We start from the raw sequence: 16,604 nt of genomic DNA, 5'->3' as shown, positions 1-16,604 counted from the left end.
GGGAACTGGTGAGAGGACTTCTCAGTGCCACAAAACTGCCTCCCCCTTCAAGAAGGGCAGCCAACTTCTAGTGTCCTGAACTAAAAGTGAAGACCCTCCCAGGTGGAACTGATTTGACCTCTGAAAATCCAGCTTCAGGAGGACTGACCATCAGATGTGATAAGACATTTTCTGCTCAGACCCAAGTGTATGGTTCCTTATGGCCAAAGTCAAAGGGCCCAAATCACCCAGAACTGGGAAGTGATAAGTTATAATGGAGGACATAATTTCCCCCATGCTGTCCTTGGAAACTGGTCCCAGAGGTCCCCAGAGCAGCTGGCAGAGGATTCAGCAGTTACCAATGCCAGAGGCAACTGCAAGGATCCTTGGACTGGCAGTTATGGTCGGGATAAAATGACAGGAGAGGTGCTAATCTCCTGCAAATTTCACAAGTTGGAAGCCTGGCAAGGAGCTGAGCAACTGACTACTCAGAGCCAGCTGGGACATGGGGTTTCAAGGTGTCTGTAACTGCCATAGCCTGGAGAACAACAGCTTCAAAGCCAACAGCCCTCACTGAATGCTCTGGTGAGTAGTAGTGAATGAATGAATCACCTCCTTCTATTTGGAAGACAACTCTGGTTAAACAATCCAAAGCCCAGGGAACTGTGTTTGTATGAGGCCCTCTACTGGCTAGGAGGATTTTAACCAGGGAAGGTAGATCCCAAGGACTCCGGAGCCTCTGAATCCTGACTGGTAAGCGTGGCCCCTCCTTCTACTGACCGGCATTCCTGTTTCTGCTCCTCCTCTCTTCCAATTTACTTTACACTACGGTAGCAGCTGTCTTTCTAAAACAGGGCTCCCAGCAATTCCACTGCTAGAAATTTTGCCTAGAGAAATATTCCTACAGCTGCTCAATGCTAAAAGATTAAGAATAATTTGCCACTAGGATATATCTCAGTGGTAGAGTTCGCACACCTAAGGCCCCAGCACCACACACAAACACACAGATTAGAAATAGTCCATGTGTCCACCAGTTGGGGTGGGCTAAAATACAGCGAAACAGTGTGCAGCTGTTAAAAATAATGAGGTAGCACCTAGGGTTTGTTTTTTCCCCCCCAGGTACTAAGGATTGAATCCAGGGCCTCTGGAATGCTAGACAAGCAAGCACTCTACAACTGAGTGATACCCCCAATCCCTTTTTAAAAATTTTATCTTGGGGCTAGAGTTGTAGCTCAATGGTAGAGCATTTGCCTAGCACGTGTGAGGCACTGGGTTCGATCTTCAACACCATATAAAAAAATAAATAAAATAAAGTTATAAAAAATATATTATTATTATTATTTTTTATCTTGAGATAGGGTCTTGCTAAGTTGCTTAGACTGACTTAGAACTTAAAATCTTCCTGTTTCAGCCTCCCAGTTAGCCAGGATAACAGTTATATGCCACTGTGCCTAGCTCCTAGATACTGAAATAGAAATTGTCCTGGGTAAGATAGTAAAAATTCAAGTTTCAAAGACAGTGTACAGTATATAGTGACCACCATTGTTTAAAAAGTGTTTATGCATATAACCCTCAGAGACTACCTGAAAGATTCTTACCATATGGTTATCAGTTTCTCCTGTAGGGTAGTGAGACAAGAAACAGGGATGAGACTACATGCATTTTCTACTATTTGGATACTGCTTGCAGTTGCTTACACTGAAATGCTGCTTTTTAAAAATCATAAATGAATAGCAACATAAAGAAGTCCCATGATTTATAACAAGCACCTCATGCTCTTTTCCTAGGGCTCTTGTCCAACAGTAAAACCTGCTAGGTGCACTGCACTCAAGACCCCAGGACTACTGCTTTCGTCTCCCTACCAGAACTGCCGCTTTGGCCACCTGCTGTCCTTCTCCATTTCCTGACAAGACAACATAAGGCTCTCCCCGGAAACTCTCCAAACCTGTATGCTCTTAGTTCCTTCTGTAATCTCTTAAATCTCCAGTTGGAGGCTATTTTCTCTTTTTGTAGACCAACTACAAAAGAACACTCATTTTCCTCTCAGAAGGGTTCCTTTGACATGTCCCTAAGCCTATCACACACAGAAAAGTTTCTGCATCCATATTTAATGCCAGGTCACTTTATGTGTGTGTGTGGTACTGGGGATTGAACCCAGGGGCACTTTACCACTGAGCTATGTCCCCAGACAGTTTAAATTTTTATTTTGAGACAGGTTCTTGCCAAGTTGCTGAGGATTTCTAAGTTGCCAGAGACTGGCCTTGAACTTGTGATCTGCCTCAGCCTCCCAAGTTGCTGGGATCACAGGCATGTGCCACCATACCTGGTTTCTACTAATAGATTAAATTACATGAGGGCAGGTGCTACGTATTCTTGGTCCCCAGCACAGGCCTGGTCCACACCAGGTATCCAGAAATGCCCAATAAATAAACATGATTCTAGGCCCCTCTTATGAGTGACTACAATACTGTAAGAGTGATGATTGACACTAATATTTATAAAGCATTTTCAGGGCACATTTGTAATGTAAGTAACTCAGGAGGCTGAGGCAGGAGGATCACAAGTTCAAGAGCAGCCAAAACAACTTAGGGAGAACATCCCAAAATGAAACACAAGAAAGATGGGGATATAGCTCAGTGGCAAAGAGCCCCTGGAATCAATCCCTAGCAGTGAAGAAGAAAAAAAAAAAAAAAGCATTTTCAATTCAAGGTTTAGTCTCTCCAACAACCTCTTGAGGGTACATACAGAATAGGAAGGGCAAGAGAAGTCCAGAGATGTTAAGTAATTTATCCAGGTGAACAGGGCTAGGTAGGGCAAGATTGAGGATAAAAGCAGGATTGCAGGATTTGCTGATCGAAAATCCTAAGCTCTTTCCTAATATGAGCCCTAGTGATGCGTTTGGGAATCCTGCCTCTATATAATATAGAGGTTCAAATTCTGGGTATGTTAAGTTCTTACATTAGAATTTTCTAGATTTCCTGCCCATAATTCTTACCATCAGGATATCATAAGAAAGCTCTGGAAATCCATGAGTGGATTTCATGACTACTAAGATAGTAAAAAACATGAAGTTAAATCTAACTAGTCATTGCTAATTTACTATTGCTGAGTCCTAAGTGATCAGCTCCTTTACTAAGTGCTCTCAGCCCACCTATTCCATCACTTGCCCAGAATTTTACTGAGTCAAAAGGAAAGGATTACAAATTTTTTTTTTTGCAGGATCTCTTTTTCTTCCATTTTTGAAAATTGGCCAGTTAGTTGTCTCCATTTTAATTGCATTAATAGATCTCCAGTGCATGATATATAGCTGGTGTAGAACAAACAGTAATTATTCTTTGGGGTGTTGCTCCCATTCTCCATAATTTCTCCAAAGTTACTAACAGTGGTTTCATCATTGTGTCAATATTTTCCATTCCCTTTCTTCAGTATATGGGGAAATAATTTCCGTGGTCTAAAAATCATTTGATTGGGTACTGTCTATATCTTGTGTTTCCTAATTTGAAGTTCATAGGCTGTGAAACAAGGGACTGGACTACATAGATACCATATCAATTCTTTTTTCTTTCCATGATATCTTATTAAGGTAGATGACTTTTGCCTGGTGTTTATTAACATGGCATCCAATTCCAAAAGTGGTGAATATTTAGCTTTCATTCTAGAAAACACTGACTCAGTTTCACAAGCCAGGCACTCAGATGGGCTTGGTCACACATGCTCTCATTTAGTTCTCATTAAATGAGAATTCAAGGTTGGTTGTCATTGCTTTTTGGGGGGAGCAGGGGGGGGGTTACCGGGGATTAAACTCAGGGGCACTAGAACACTGGGCCACACCCCCAGCCCTATTTTGAATTTTATTTAGAGACAGGTCTCACTGAGTTGCTCAGTGCCTCGCTTTTGAACTCAAGATCCTCCTGCCTCAGCCTCCCAAGCCTCTGGGATTACAGGCATGGGCCTCTGTGCCAGGTCAGGGTTGTCATTGCTTTTTTGACCTATGAGGGAACTAAGGATCACAGAAACAGTGTTGTTCAAAGTCATAGGTGGAGGAATTGGCAGAGCTGGAATTTAATCAAGTCTTTGGATTCCAGGTCCAAAACACTCAAAGCTCTCTCAAACACCTATTTAATACTTGTTGTTTGATTTACAGTAGTATTTATGGACAGATAGCTGAAAGAATGACTGCACTGGATTTCTCTGAGCAGCTTGTTGAAAATGAAGTGCTTGTTGAAAATGGGTGCTGTTGATGCACACCTCTAATCCCAACAACTTGGAAGGCCAAAGACAGGAGGATCACAAGTTTAAGGCTAGTCCTCAGACATGTTGTGATGCTCAGCAACTTAAAGAGACCCTGTCTCAAAATAAATAAACACTCCTGTCTTAATAAGAAATGAGGATGTAGGTCAGAGGTAAAGTGCCCCTGGGTTTAATCCCCAGTACTCAGTGGGAAAAAGAAAGGAAAAATAGAAAAAAGAAAATGAAGTTTTCCTGGGCTTCTTCCTAGGCATACAGAATCAGAGTCACTGAGATTGGAGCTAAGAACTTGCATATTAAACAAATCCTAGTGCTTGTGATGCACACTGAAGATTGAAAGCCAAAGATTCATTCCTTTATAAGTGCTTTATCTCTTGATTTTATTTTACTCTCATACTAACCCCTCAAGGCAGGCAGAATAGATCACTATTATTCCCTTGTTACAAATGAGGAAATGGACGCACAGACAGGCTGTTCATCTTTATTTTGAATGCTGCTTAATAAATAAAGAAGTTTGTCAAATGTCATGTTGTTAAGCCTCAGCTCACTGAGGCTGTTCTTACTCATTTGTAACCCCATCACAGCTTCCTCCCTCCTTCCTCAGAAACACTGCAGTGGTGCTCAGGGTATGCTATGAAAAGGTGATGAGGATAGGATCAGCCCAAGAAAAGTTATCTCTGGAACAAAACAAATTCAAAACAAACACACATTAGCCAATTTTCAAATGGTCTCTGCTTCTACAAGTCAGTGCTACTGACAGTGAAATGGAGCATCCTCTGATCTGATCATAAGCGTGACCAAGTGTAGTCAGGAAAGCATAACGAGAATTATGATTGAGACACAAAAAGAAATAGCCTTAATTCAAGTCTGATCAAGTCTTGCATACAGTATTCAGGATTTTCTTGGTAATGGTGATAAGCACAAAGAATGAAAATTTGTTAGTGGCCCTTTAGCGCCTCCTGGGGTGGGGAGAGAGGGATTTTAGCCTTGGGGGCAGGCAGTGGAGAAAAAAAAAGGCAAAATAGCAAAGTGGGCTGCTATAGTTGCAGAAAGCATGTTGTCCCTTGAGGCCCTGGCTTTGATGGTTTAACATTCAGGTCTTATTCCACTGGCTACTTCAAAAGAAAAGATCTTGCTTGAGAGAATACTGCAGAGCAAAGAGATGGTGAGGGTGCTCACTGGAAGGGCTTTATTACAGTGCCCTAAGAGTCACTTGACAAATGCACCAGTCACCCAGCAAACACTCTGAATGCCTGCTGTATTCTATGCACTCTGCTAAGCTCTGGGATAAAAAGATGAATTAGGTATGGCTCCACCCTTGGAAATTTTATACTCTAAGAGCGCTGCTGAACATGTAAACAAATACCAACAGGGATATAACTGTGGTATGAGGAAGATAACAAGAGAAAGAAAAACTATCCTCTGATTGGTGGGGAGGAGTAAGGGTGACTTGGTCGGGGTTGGGGGGAGGTTCCTCCACAGAGGAGAGGATGTATCAGCTGACAACAACAGGCTGATTGCCAAGCAGACAAGAGGCTCCCAGCCTGAAGGAACAACATGTGCAAATGCACTGGGGCATAAAAGAGCCTGGTATGCTCACATAACACAATATAACCATAAGCTGTAATGCAGGGCACATGTGAGCAGGGATAGAGAAGAGCCTGGTATGACGGCAGACAGCAAGGGTAGATCACCAAAGGACAGTGATTCTGGCTAAAGAGTTGCCCACATGCAGAGTTCTCAGAGGTATTAAACAGGCAGAGACTCCCAATATACAAAATACAAAGTCCAAGACACCAAAAAGAATGCTGGTTTTCAGTTGCCAATTTGACTGCCTGAATGGGCAGGCATTTATGCCTTACGTCTATGGCTAATTGTGTATACGTTCTCATTAAGTCTGCTGGCCAGTTAAATGTTTACTTGAACCCAGTGGTACTTTACCACTGAGCTACATCCCCAGCCCTTTTTGTTTTTTATTTTGAAACAGATCTCCTTAAATTGTTTAGGGCCTTGCTAATTTGCTGAGGTTGGCCTCAAATTTGCGATCCTCCAGTCTCAGCCTCCAGAGCTGATGTGCACCCTGGCAGTTTACTTTTTAGAGACAGGTCTCATGACTTTTTAATGTCATGCTGGGGCACTCTACCGCTGACCTACAACCTCTCCAGTCCTTTATATTTTTATTTTGCAATGGGGTCTTGCTAAGTTGTTATGGGACTTACTAAGTTATTGAGGCTGGCTTTAAACTTGATCCTCTTACTCAGTCTCCCAAATCACAGGGATTACAGGTGTGTACCATTGGTGCCTGGCGCCCTCCCTTTTTAAAAATATTTTTTTAGTTGCAGATGAACACAAAATCTTTATTTATTTATTTTTATGTGGTGCTGAGGATCGAACCCAGTGCCTCACATGTGCTAGACAAGTGCTCTCCCTCTGAGCCCCAGCCCCAGCCCCCTTTTTTAAGTTTTTATTTTTGGTACTGGATTGAACTCAGGGGCACTCAACTACTGAGCCGCATCCCCAACCCTACTTTGTATTTTATTTAGAGACAGGGTCTCACTGAGTTGTTTAGCACCTCACTTTTGCTGAGGCTGGCTTTGAACTTGAGATCCTCCTACTTCAGTCTCCCAAGCAGCTGGGATTACAGGCATGTGCCCAGCCCTTTTTTAAGTTTATATTTATTTATTTAAGTTATAGATGGACACAATGACTTTGTTTTATTTATTTATATGTGGTGCTGAGAATTGAACCCAGTGCTTCACATGTGCTAGGTGAGCGCTCTACCTCTGAGCCACAACCCTAACCCCTTTTAAGTTTAATTTTTAGATGGGGTTTCCCTAAATTCCTGAGGCTGTCCTTAAACTTGCGTTCATCCTGCTTCAGCCTCTCAAGTAGCTGGGATTACAGGTGTGTATCACCAGGCTGCCCCAACTAGTGTTTCCTAATAGCAGACTATGCCTTTATCTTGAGGCCACGTCTCTTGCTGACCTGGTCATTTTAACAGCTGAGATCTGTCTGTAAGGGCTGTAATCTCTTAGAATGGGATTGCAATCCCTGTAGACAACCACCCACTGCTGCTTCATAATACTAATATTAGAGAATGTAGAAGCTGGGAATGTGGTCCAGTAGTAGAGTGCTTGCCCGGCAATAATGTATGTGACCCTGGGTTTGATTAACAGTACAAGAAGGAAGGAAAGGAGGAGGGAAGGAAGGGAAGGAGGGAGGAAGGAAAGAAAATGTAATGTCTGTCATTCAGTATCAAATGCTGCATTCACATGAACATTGCTCTTCTGGATGCACTGGGGGAAAAAATCCTTTGGACACCTCAACAAATCCCTAGACAATTCTAGAAGAGCCCTGCAGAGAAGGCCTGAGAATTTGCCCTAGTTAACAATAATCTTGTTGTGTGATCTTAGACAAGCCATTAAACCTCTCTGGGCTTCAATTTCTTTCTCTGTAAAAGGAAGGATTTAGGTGAGCAAAAACCACACTTAATAGTGTCAATGCCGAAAGAAGCAATGGTGGCAGGGAAGGTGGTTAGAGAAGGTTGTCTGGCTGACTACCCAGAGACCGCTTCAAGGCTGGTACCTTGGGTGAATAATCCTAATCTGAGACTGTTTTTCTTGGCTCTTAGGTCTAGAAATAGGAATTCACAATGCCCAGATAGGTACAGACATGCTTAGATGGTTCTGTTCTAACTTTACCAATTTAGGATTTGACAAATGACATTAAAGCACCATCCACCCAGGCCCTGCTTCCAGATCTTTCCTGTTATTCAGAATCTCACAGTCAGGCATGGCAGTGAGCATACCTGTAGCTCTACTTATTCAGAAGGATGAGGCGGGAGAATCACTTGCATCCAAGAGTTCAAGACCAGTCTGGGCAAAATAGTGAGATCCTGTCTCAAAAACCCCCAAATCCCAGGAACCTGGGATTGCTTGTTGCTCTGTGAACATGAACTATAGATTTAGAGGGAAATGCATAGCCATGAAGAGATTTTATCCTGAGCAGTGGTGAGTCAGCCAAACTAGCCCTGCCTACAACAAAGAAGCCCTTTCTGGTGACCAGATTTAGCATCTTTATTTAGACACATTACTAGTTTTGTCTCACTGACTTTTCTCTTTGTTTTACTGCTGTTTGTTTCACTGTTGGCCAGTTACTGTTTTGGTAGTGGCTGCTTACTAATTATTATGCTGGTTTTTAAGCTAAATTTCACTAGGAAAAAACAAAAACCTTACTTTTCCACCTTTAGATAGGTGGAATGATCACTAACTCACATACAGTTCAGTTCTGGGAGACATGTGCCTCTTTAGCAGCTAATATCAAATGGCTAACACTCAAGAGCACTCACTCTGTATAAGGCCTTACAACCAGTGCTATACATGACTTCACTCCTTTACCCCTCACTACAACAGTAGGAGTTAGGGTATAGTTAATATCTCTATTTTATAGATAAAACAAACAGGGTAAGTAACCTGCTCAAGCAATCTGGTTCTAGAGTCTGTGCTCTTAACTGCCACATGATATACTTTTATTTTATATAGATCTCATTAGTTTGACTCACAGAGGGGAAATTTCATTTACAAGTTTCTTAGGGAATTGACAAGCTATTCATCCCTCTCCCCATTATAAATCAGCTATAGTATAAATAAGAGAAAATATGCAAGTAGTCAATTTTTCTAATATGTACTTACTAGGCATCTTTGACTAATGTTACCCTGCAAAGAGAAAATTAAAAAAAAATAAGACAACTTACCACTGGAATTGGGATTTTTTATATTTCAGAGCAATACACAATCAGTCTGAGAGAGGTGAGCTGGACTCACTGTCCTGCCACTGCCTTTCTCTCCAGAGATACTAGGTACCCAGGGCCTGGATTATACCTAGAGAGAAGTACAGTCCCAGGACCTGCTGCTGGAGAGGAGGACTTGGGGGTCAGCCTCTCCAGCTTATTACTCCTGATGGTAGGACAGTTCCTTTAAAGGCAGAAGACAAAGCCTTCTCTTCTCACCTCAATCCCTGTTTACAGGCAACTTTTCAAAACAACTCAGTTTCTGGAACTGTTTCCTCCCTGCCATTTACAGGAACTGCAGCCATGGTAGCTGGTAGGGAAGAATGTGGGGAAGTGGAAGGGTAAGAAAAGGCCCCACTTACATCATACCTCTTAGCCACTTCTGGCAACTCATTCAACAAATTTTCCCTCCCATACCAATGATATGTTCCTGGTGACACAATGAGGGGCAAAAAGCCCTATGGTAATTGAGGTTGTAATACTTGCCTAGCACGTGTGAAGCCCTGGGTTCAATCCCCAGTGCTCCCCCCGCCCCCCAAAGCCCTGTGATCTTTGACTAAAAGGTCACAAGATGTCATGAAGAAGTTGATTACAGGAATAAAGGTAAAATGAAAATGACAAAAGGCTTTTCAAAGGAAAAGTCTATGGAAACAGACAGGGGAGCTGACCTATTCTTCAGGGGTGAGCTATAGCTCTTTCCCTGAGCCATTCAGGTAAAGATCTGAACAATGAGTAGGAGTTAATTAGGCAAAAAGTGGGTGAGGTGGCTAAAAGAGGCTGAGGGCACAGTGTGAACATAGCTCTCATTAGCAGGGGAGGGGGTTTTGGATCCTTTGAAAAAGAGTAGTGAAGCAGAGGACATGCCAGATGATGATGGTTCCACTGGAGGGGGTGTTAAGGATTTTGGTTTTTATCTAAGAACACCAGAAAGCTGTGGAAGTACATAGGAAGGATACAACACAGAGTGTGATGTAGCCATATTTTTAAAATACTTTTTGTTTTATAAGATCACTCACTATAACTGTGCTGGAGAGAAAGGGTTGGGACGTGCAGAGTGACTGTGGGAGATTGGAGGGTAGACAATTTCTTACAGCTGTTCCAGTAAGAGATGACAGTAGCCTGGAACAGGCTGCTGGTGAGAGAAATGGAAAAGAGCGAACACATCCAAAATGTAATCTGAGCAGGGTGTAATGGCGTGCACCTATAGTCCCTGCTACCTGAGAGGTTGAGTAAAGAGAATCACTTGAGCCCAGGAATTCAAGGCCAGCTTGGGCAACAAATCAAGACCCAATCTCTAAAAATTAACCATCCAGGTGAGGTAGGTGCATACTTGTACTTCCAAGGATTCAGGTGGCTGAGACAGGAGGATCACAAGTTTGAGGCCAACCTCAGTGACTCGGCGAGCCCCTCAGCAAATTAGCGAGATCCTGTCTCAAATAAAAATATAAAAAAGGACTGGGGATGTAGCTTAGTGGTTAAGCGCCCTGGATTCATCCACTAGTGCCTAAATAAAGAAGTGACTAACTGACTAATGTAGAGGAAACTGATATACTTGGCTATGGAGGATAAAAGAGAAGCAATATTAAGGAGTCCTAGGTCTCTAGCTTAGGCAATGGTAGTACCATTCAATGAGACAGGTTACAGTGGACAAACAGCCAGTTTTAGGGGGATGGTCATAAGTCCAGCTAAGTCTAAGCTGCCCAAAAAACATTAAAATGGACTGACAGATTGACAGTCAAGACAGACATATCGGTCTAAAGCTCTATAGAAGGGCTGGGGCTGGAGATATTGCTTTCAGGGTCATCTGTGTATGAAAGACAGTGAAAGCAATGGGTGTTCAGAAGAACTTCTAGGGAGAAAACAGAGTGCACCTGGAGGAAGAGTAATATCAAAGGAGGATAAGCAAACTGGAATTACTAAAGAGATGGGAGAAAACAAGAAGTGTGTAATGTTCTGGAAGTCAAGGGAAGAGAATATTTTAAAAGGGAGAGACACTATGACAAATGCTAATATCTATCAAATCCTAACCATGACCTTAGACTGTGAATAGATAGATGATTGAATTTAATCTGCATAACAACTTTTGGAGGCAGAAAATATTTCCCCTTTCACAGATGAGCAAACTGCGGCAGAGAGATTACACTGCTGACTCACGTTCAGGTGGCCGGTAAGTGAAGCTGGGATGTAAGCTCAAGCAGCCTGACTTTGATTCACTTTTTTCAACTATTCCAGATTGAGTGTTGCTTATCTAAAACACTTGGGAGCAGAAGCATTTTGTATTTTGGACTATTTGCATATGCATGATGGGTATTTGGGGTATGTGAACTGAGTTGAAACATGAAATTCGCTTATATTTCACCCTTATAACAAAGCCTGCAGGTAGTTTTATACAATATTTTTAGTGTGTCTGCATCTTGATGATGATCAGTCGTATGAAATTGGGTATGGAATTTTCTACTAGTGATATCATGTTGGCAATTAAAAAGCTTTAGATTTAGAGCATTTTGGATTAGGAATGCTCACCTGTGCTTCTAGTACAATTTGTGAAGTCATATAGGAGGAAGACTGAAGAGTGGCCAGTGGACAAACTGATGAGGTCATCCTCTGCAACATTACTAAGGAACTTTGCTTCAGGGGAGAAAGAATGGAAGTCAGACAGAATGGAGACAGAATGGAAGTCAATATTACGAAAACTCAGATGTCTAGCCTTCCTTTTTCTGTTGATTCCATTCCACCATGGCAACAGCCAGCCTTAATGACCTGCTGACTTACTGTTTCCTTAGAAATAAACTGAACAAACAAGCAACACTTTCTGGAGAAGGCCACTGCCAGAATCAAAGGCTCGGACCAATAAATGTAATGACAACAGTACAACAGCAGAGGGCAGGGTTCCCACATCAGGAACACAATATTAATCAGAGAGGGTTAACAGCACTTTGGTTGATACTTTAGAATTCATGAAACTTTGAACAAATGCCTTTCAATATTATCTAACACTATTAGTGGATGGCAGGCAGGCTGAGGAAATAACCTCAGTGAAGTTAAATGCATGCCCATATTCAGGAATGCCAAAACTCACCAGATGTGGTGGTGCATGCTTGTAATCCCAGTGATTTCGGGAGGCTGAGGCAGGAGGATGGCAAAAGACCAGATTCAGCAATTTAGTGAGGTCCTAAGCAACTTAGCAAGACCCTGTCTCAAAATTAAAAAGGGAGACTGGGGATATGGCTCAGTGGTAAAGTACCCCTGGGTTCAATCCTCAGTAGCCCCACCCTGCCAAAAAAAAAAAAAGGAATGCCAGGACTTGAAAGCAAGGAGTCAGAATGCCTAGGTTCAAATTCCAAATAAACTATTTACTAACTCTATAACTTTAAGCAAGCAACTCTCATTCATTCATTCTCTCTCTCTCTCCCCACTATTTATTTATTTATTTTTATTTTGGGGTGGTACTGGGGATTAAACCCAGGAGTCCTCTACCACTGATTTACACAACCATTTTTTTATTTTTATCTTTTTTATGTATAACACCATCTAATTTCTGTTTTTAAAAGATATGCAAGTCAAAAAATAGAATCAGGGGCTGAGGTTGTGGCTCAGTGGTAAAGTGCTCGCCTAGCATGTGTGAGGCGCTGGGTTTGATCCTCAGCACCACATTAAAAAAAATAAAAACAAATAAAAATAAAGGTATTATGTCCAACTACAATTAAAAAATTAAAAAAAATAAAATCAATATGAAACAACTAATTTACATTAATTAAATAGAAAACTTTAGTACATATTTTTTATTTTGAGATAAGATCTCACTAAGTTGCCATGGTTGGCCTCAAATACATGATCCTCCTGTCTCAGCTTCCCAAGTCACTAGAATTATAGGCATGTACCACTGTGCCCAGCCTTACTTCTCTCTTGTTTTTTTTTTTTTAAGATACCAGGAATTAATGCAAATCAAAACTACTCTAAGATTTCATCTCATTCCAGTCAGAATGGCAGCTATTATGAATACAAACAACAATAAGTTTGGTGAGGATGTGGGGAAAAGGTACTCTAATACACTGCTGGTGGGACTGCATATTGATGCAGTCAATATGGAAAGCAGTATGGTGATTTCTTGGAAAATTGGGAATGGAACCACCATTTGACCCAGCTATCCCTCTCCCCAGTCTGTACCCAAAGGACCTAAAAACAGAATACTACAGGGACACAGCCACATCAATGTTTTTAGCAGCAAAATTCACAATAGCTAAACTGTGGAACCAACCTAGATGCCCTTCAGTAGATGTAGATTTCAGCTATGTGTCCAGGATAAAAAAAAAAAAAGTGGCATTTATACACAATGGAATATTACTCAGCAATAAAAGAGAATAAAGTCTTGACAGTTGCAGGTAAATGGATGGCGGTGGGGAAGATAATGCTAAGTGAAGTTAGCCAATCCTAAAAACCAAATGCTGAATGTTTTCTCTGATATAAGGAGGTTGATTCATAGTGGGGTAGGAAGAGGGAACATGGGAGGAATAGATGAACTCTAGATAGGGCAGTGGGGTGGGAGGGGAAGGGAGGGGGCACGGGGTTAGAGATGATGGTGGAATGTGATGAACATTATTATCCAAAGTACATGTATGAAGACAATTGGGTGAATATACTTTGTATACAACCAGAGATATGACAAATTGTGCTCTATATGTGTAATAAGAATTGTAATGCATTCTGCTGTCATATATAAATTTTAAAAAATTAATTTAAAAAAATACAAGGGATTGAACCCAGGGGCACTTAACCACTAAGCCACATCTCCAGCCCTTTTAATTTTTTTTATTTGAGATAGGGTCTCACTAAGTTGCTTAGGGCTTGCTAAATTGCTGAAGCTGGCTTTAAATTTAGGATCCTTGGATCTTAGCCTCCAGAGTCATAGGGATTACAGGTATGTGTCACCAAACCCAGCTTCTCCATTTGTTTCAGGGGAGAAAGAATGGAAGTCAGACTGAAGTCCACTGTTTTTATTGGGTTGTCTTAAGAATAAATAAGGGCTGGGGCTGTAGCTCAGTGGTAGAGCGAGTGCCTTACACATATGAGGCACTGTGTTCAATCCTCAGCACCACATAAAAATAAATAAAGATATTATGTCGATCTACAATTAAAAAATATTTTTAAAAAAGAATTAAATGAAACCATAACTGTGAAATGTAATGGACAATGTCCGACACAAAAGACTCAATAAATGATTTCTATTATTATAATTCCATTAAATCTGTTTAGATGGAGGTGAAGGTGGGAAAATGAATGTAGCATAAGCAACATGAAAAGTACCTTGTCTTCCAGCCAATTACACACTGGCCTTCCTGTAGTTACAAATTTAGCAGAAATAGTTTGTTGCCTGATAAAGTGATCAGATTCTTCTATCAACATTAGCCCTTTTCCAGAGCATAGACAATACTAATCATTTCTTACAAGAGAAAGCACACATAGTCTGTGCTCATGATCCTGAGAAATGAGGCCTTGACAGTTCCCAGGAGCCTTAAGAATTGGATTTTCCTTGGATAATACTGTAGGAACCAGGTTAAACAATAGAGACCCAGTAGTATCCCTGCTCCTTGGCCGAACACCCCTGATGAAGGGGAAAAGACAATGATCAGAAAACTTGTCAAGTTTCTTTAGCTTGCCAACTTGCTAAAAGCTATTCAAAACTCCACATTTTAACCTGGGCTATGATGTACACTCTGGTTGCTTTCCGGGCCTTCCCTGAGAGAGGGAGCCAGGCCCAGAGAGCTTCAGAGAGTATGACTGAGAATCAATGGCATTGTTCAAGGAAAGGAAGTCAGAGTCACTCAGAGTTTAAACAGACCTGTTGGGAAAGTGGGGGAGAGGAAGGAGGGCTGGTCAGCTATGTGTTCAGGAGATCGGAAGGATCCTGGCGAGGTGCCCAACTACACCAGCACAATTGCCAACTGGGCTATTTTCAGAAGTTTCCTCAGCTGGCCTCTACTGTACAGTCCCTGGTTCCAGCCTTAAGTGGCTTCCTATTGTGCGAGACACCTGAGGATCTGAAGGAAGGCTGTCAGAGGCAGGATTACAGATATGGCTGCAGATAGGGGGATGGGATAGTATAAGAAGGAGGCGAGGAGAGGAATTTAGACCAACTCCAGCAATTTCTCCTTTCAAAATCCAGCCCCACCCAGTGACTAGGAAAACAAAGGTGTCTGGGAAGGGAAGAAGAAAAGTAATTCCCTTTATTGAAACAGTAGGCAATCTGGGTCAGACCACAGTTGAGAGAAAGAACAATAAATTTCTCTAAGTAGCACAGAGGGAAATTCTCGCTTCCAGCAGGCCTGTACTCAGACACAAGTTCATCAAAAGCACAGGCAAATGGGGTGGAAGAGATCTTAAAAGATCACTCACAGCCAGGCACAGTGGCACATACCTGTAATTCCAGTAATTCCAGCAATTTGGGAGGCTGAGGCAGCCGGATCATAAGTTTGAGGCCAGTTCTTAGCAACTCAGCAGGAGCCTCGGCAATTTAGTGAGACTATCTCAAATTTAAAAATTTAAAAAAGAACTGAGGATATAACTCACTAGTAAAGTGCCCCTGAGTTCAATCCCCAGTACTAAAAAAGATATCACTTAAGTTGATGTCCATGTTTATTATAATTCAATTACCTCTGGGGTTAGACACACATAGTTATTCTCAATTCTAAAGATATTTCCCCCAATTTTTCTCTCTCACACATACACAAGGAGTTCTCAAAACAAGGATAACATCTGACTAGACCTATAAATGAAACAATTTGGGCAAAAGTCAAACTGACTCCATAACATAGTCACTCTCCCCAGAGAAAACGATCAGACTATATTGGAGGGCACCATGTCATTGAATTTACCATGGGAAAGCTCAGGAGTTGGGAGATATATTCCTTGGACATAGCTGGCTCTGTCCTCAAGATGAGTGGCAACTCTAGGAGACTAAATCTATATGCTTTACTTCCCCCCACAATCATGATTTTTGGTTTAATGTGCCAAGGTAGTTCAAAATTGCCCTTATTTCCTGTGGCTACACATCAGGTAACCAATGAATGTGTAATAAGAGAAATATGAAGCCGGGTGTATTGGTGTACACCTGTAATCCCAGCGGCAAAGGAGGATGGTAAGTTCAAAGTCAGCCTCAGCAATTTAGCAAGGCCCTAAGCAACCTAGCAAGACCCTGTCTCAAAATAAAAAATAAAAAGGACTGGGGATGTGACTTAGTGATTAAGTACCTCTGGGTTCAATCCCTGGGGGAGAGAGAGAGAGAAATAGGGGCAATAGGGATGGGGTAAAGTGTTTGCCTTGCATATGCAAGATCAGGGGTTTGATCTCCAGCATAATCACCACACACCCACACACACAAACACATAGCCAGGGGTTTGATCACTACCATACACACACAGAGAAACACATGGGAGAGAAGGAAATAAATGTAAAAATACACATGTATGTAGACAACACACTTATAACATAATATGAAGTGGCAAGTACTGATTATCAAGAGCTTTCTATGTGACAGATCATCTGCTAGGCACTTTAGATAGATCATCACATTTAATCCTTCCTAACAAGT

General features: G+C 41.7%; 1 protein-coding gene across 10 annotated transcripts in view; it reads right to left on the bottom strand.

Annotated features, from left to right (window-relative positions):
- The window catches only part of LOC107158475 (E3 ubiquitin-protein ligase RNF185), a 110,755-nt gene that overhangs the window by 34,089 nt on the left and 60,062 nt on the right, over positions 1–16,604 (bottom strand). Inside the window, exon 1 of one of the 10 annotated variants that reach the window (XM_048798258.1) lies at positions 8,981–9,140. The exons of the other annotated variants lie outside the window; for them this stretch is intronic. The gene's annotated coding sequence lies outside the window, so the exon portion shown is untranslated. Of the gene's footprint in view, positions 1–8,980; positions 9,141–16,604 lie in introns of those variants that run through there. 10 annotated transcript variants of the gene reach the window in all.

This window comes from Marmota marmota, unplaced genomic scaffold (genome assembly GCF_001458135.2).
Source record: "Marmota marmota marmota unplaced genomic scaffold, marMar, whole genome shotgun sequence".
In the NCBI taxonomy this organism is placed as follows: domain Eukaryota; kingdom Metazoa; phylum Chordata; class Mammalia; order Rodentia; family Sciuridae; genus Marmota; species Marmota marmota.
Note: the sequence above shows the minus strand (reverse complement) of the source record. Positions and strands in the feature narration are given on the sequence as shown.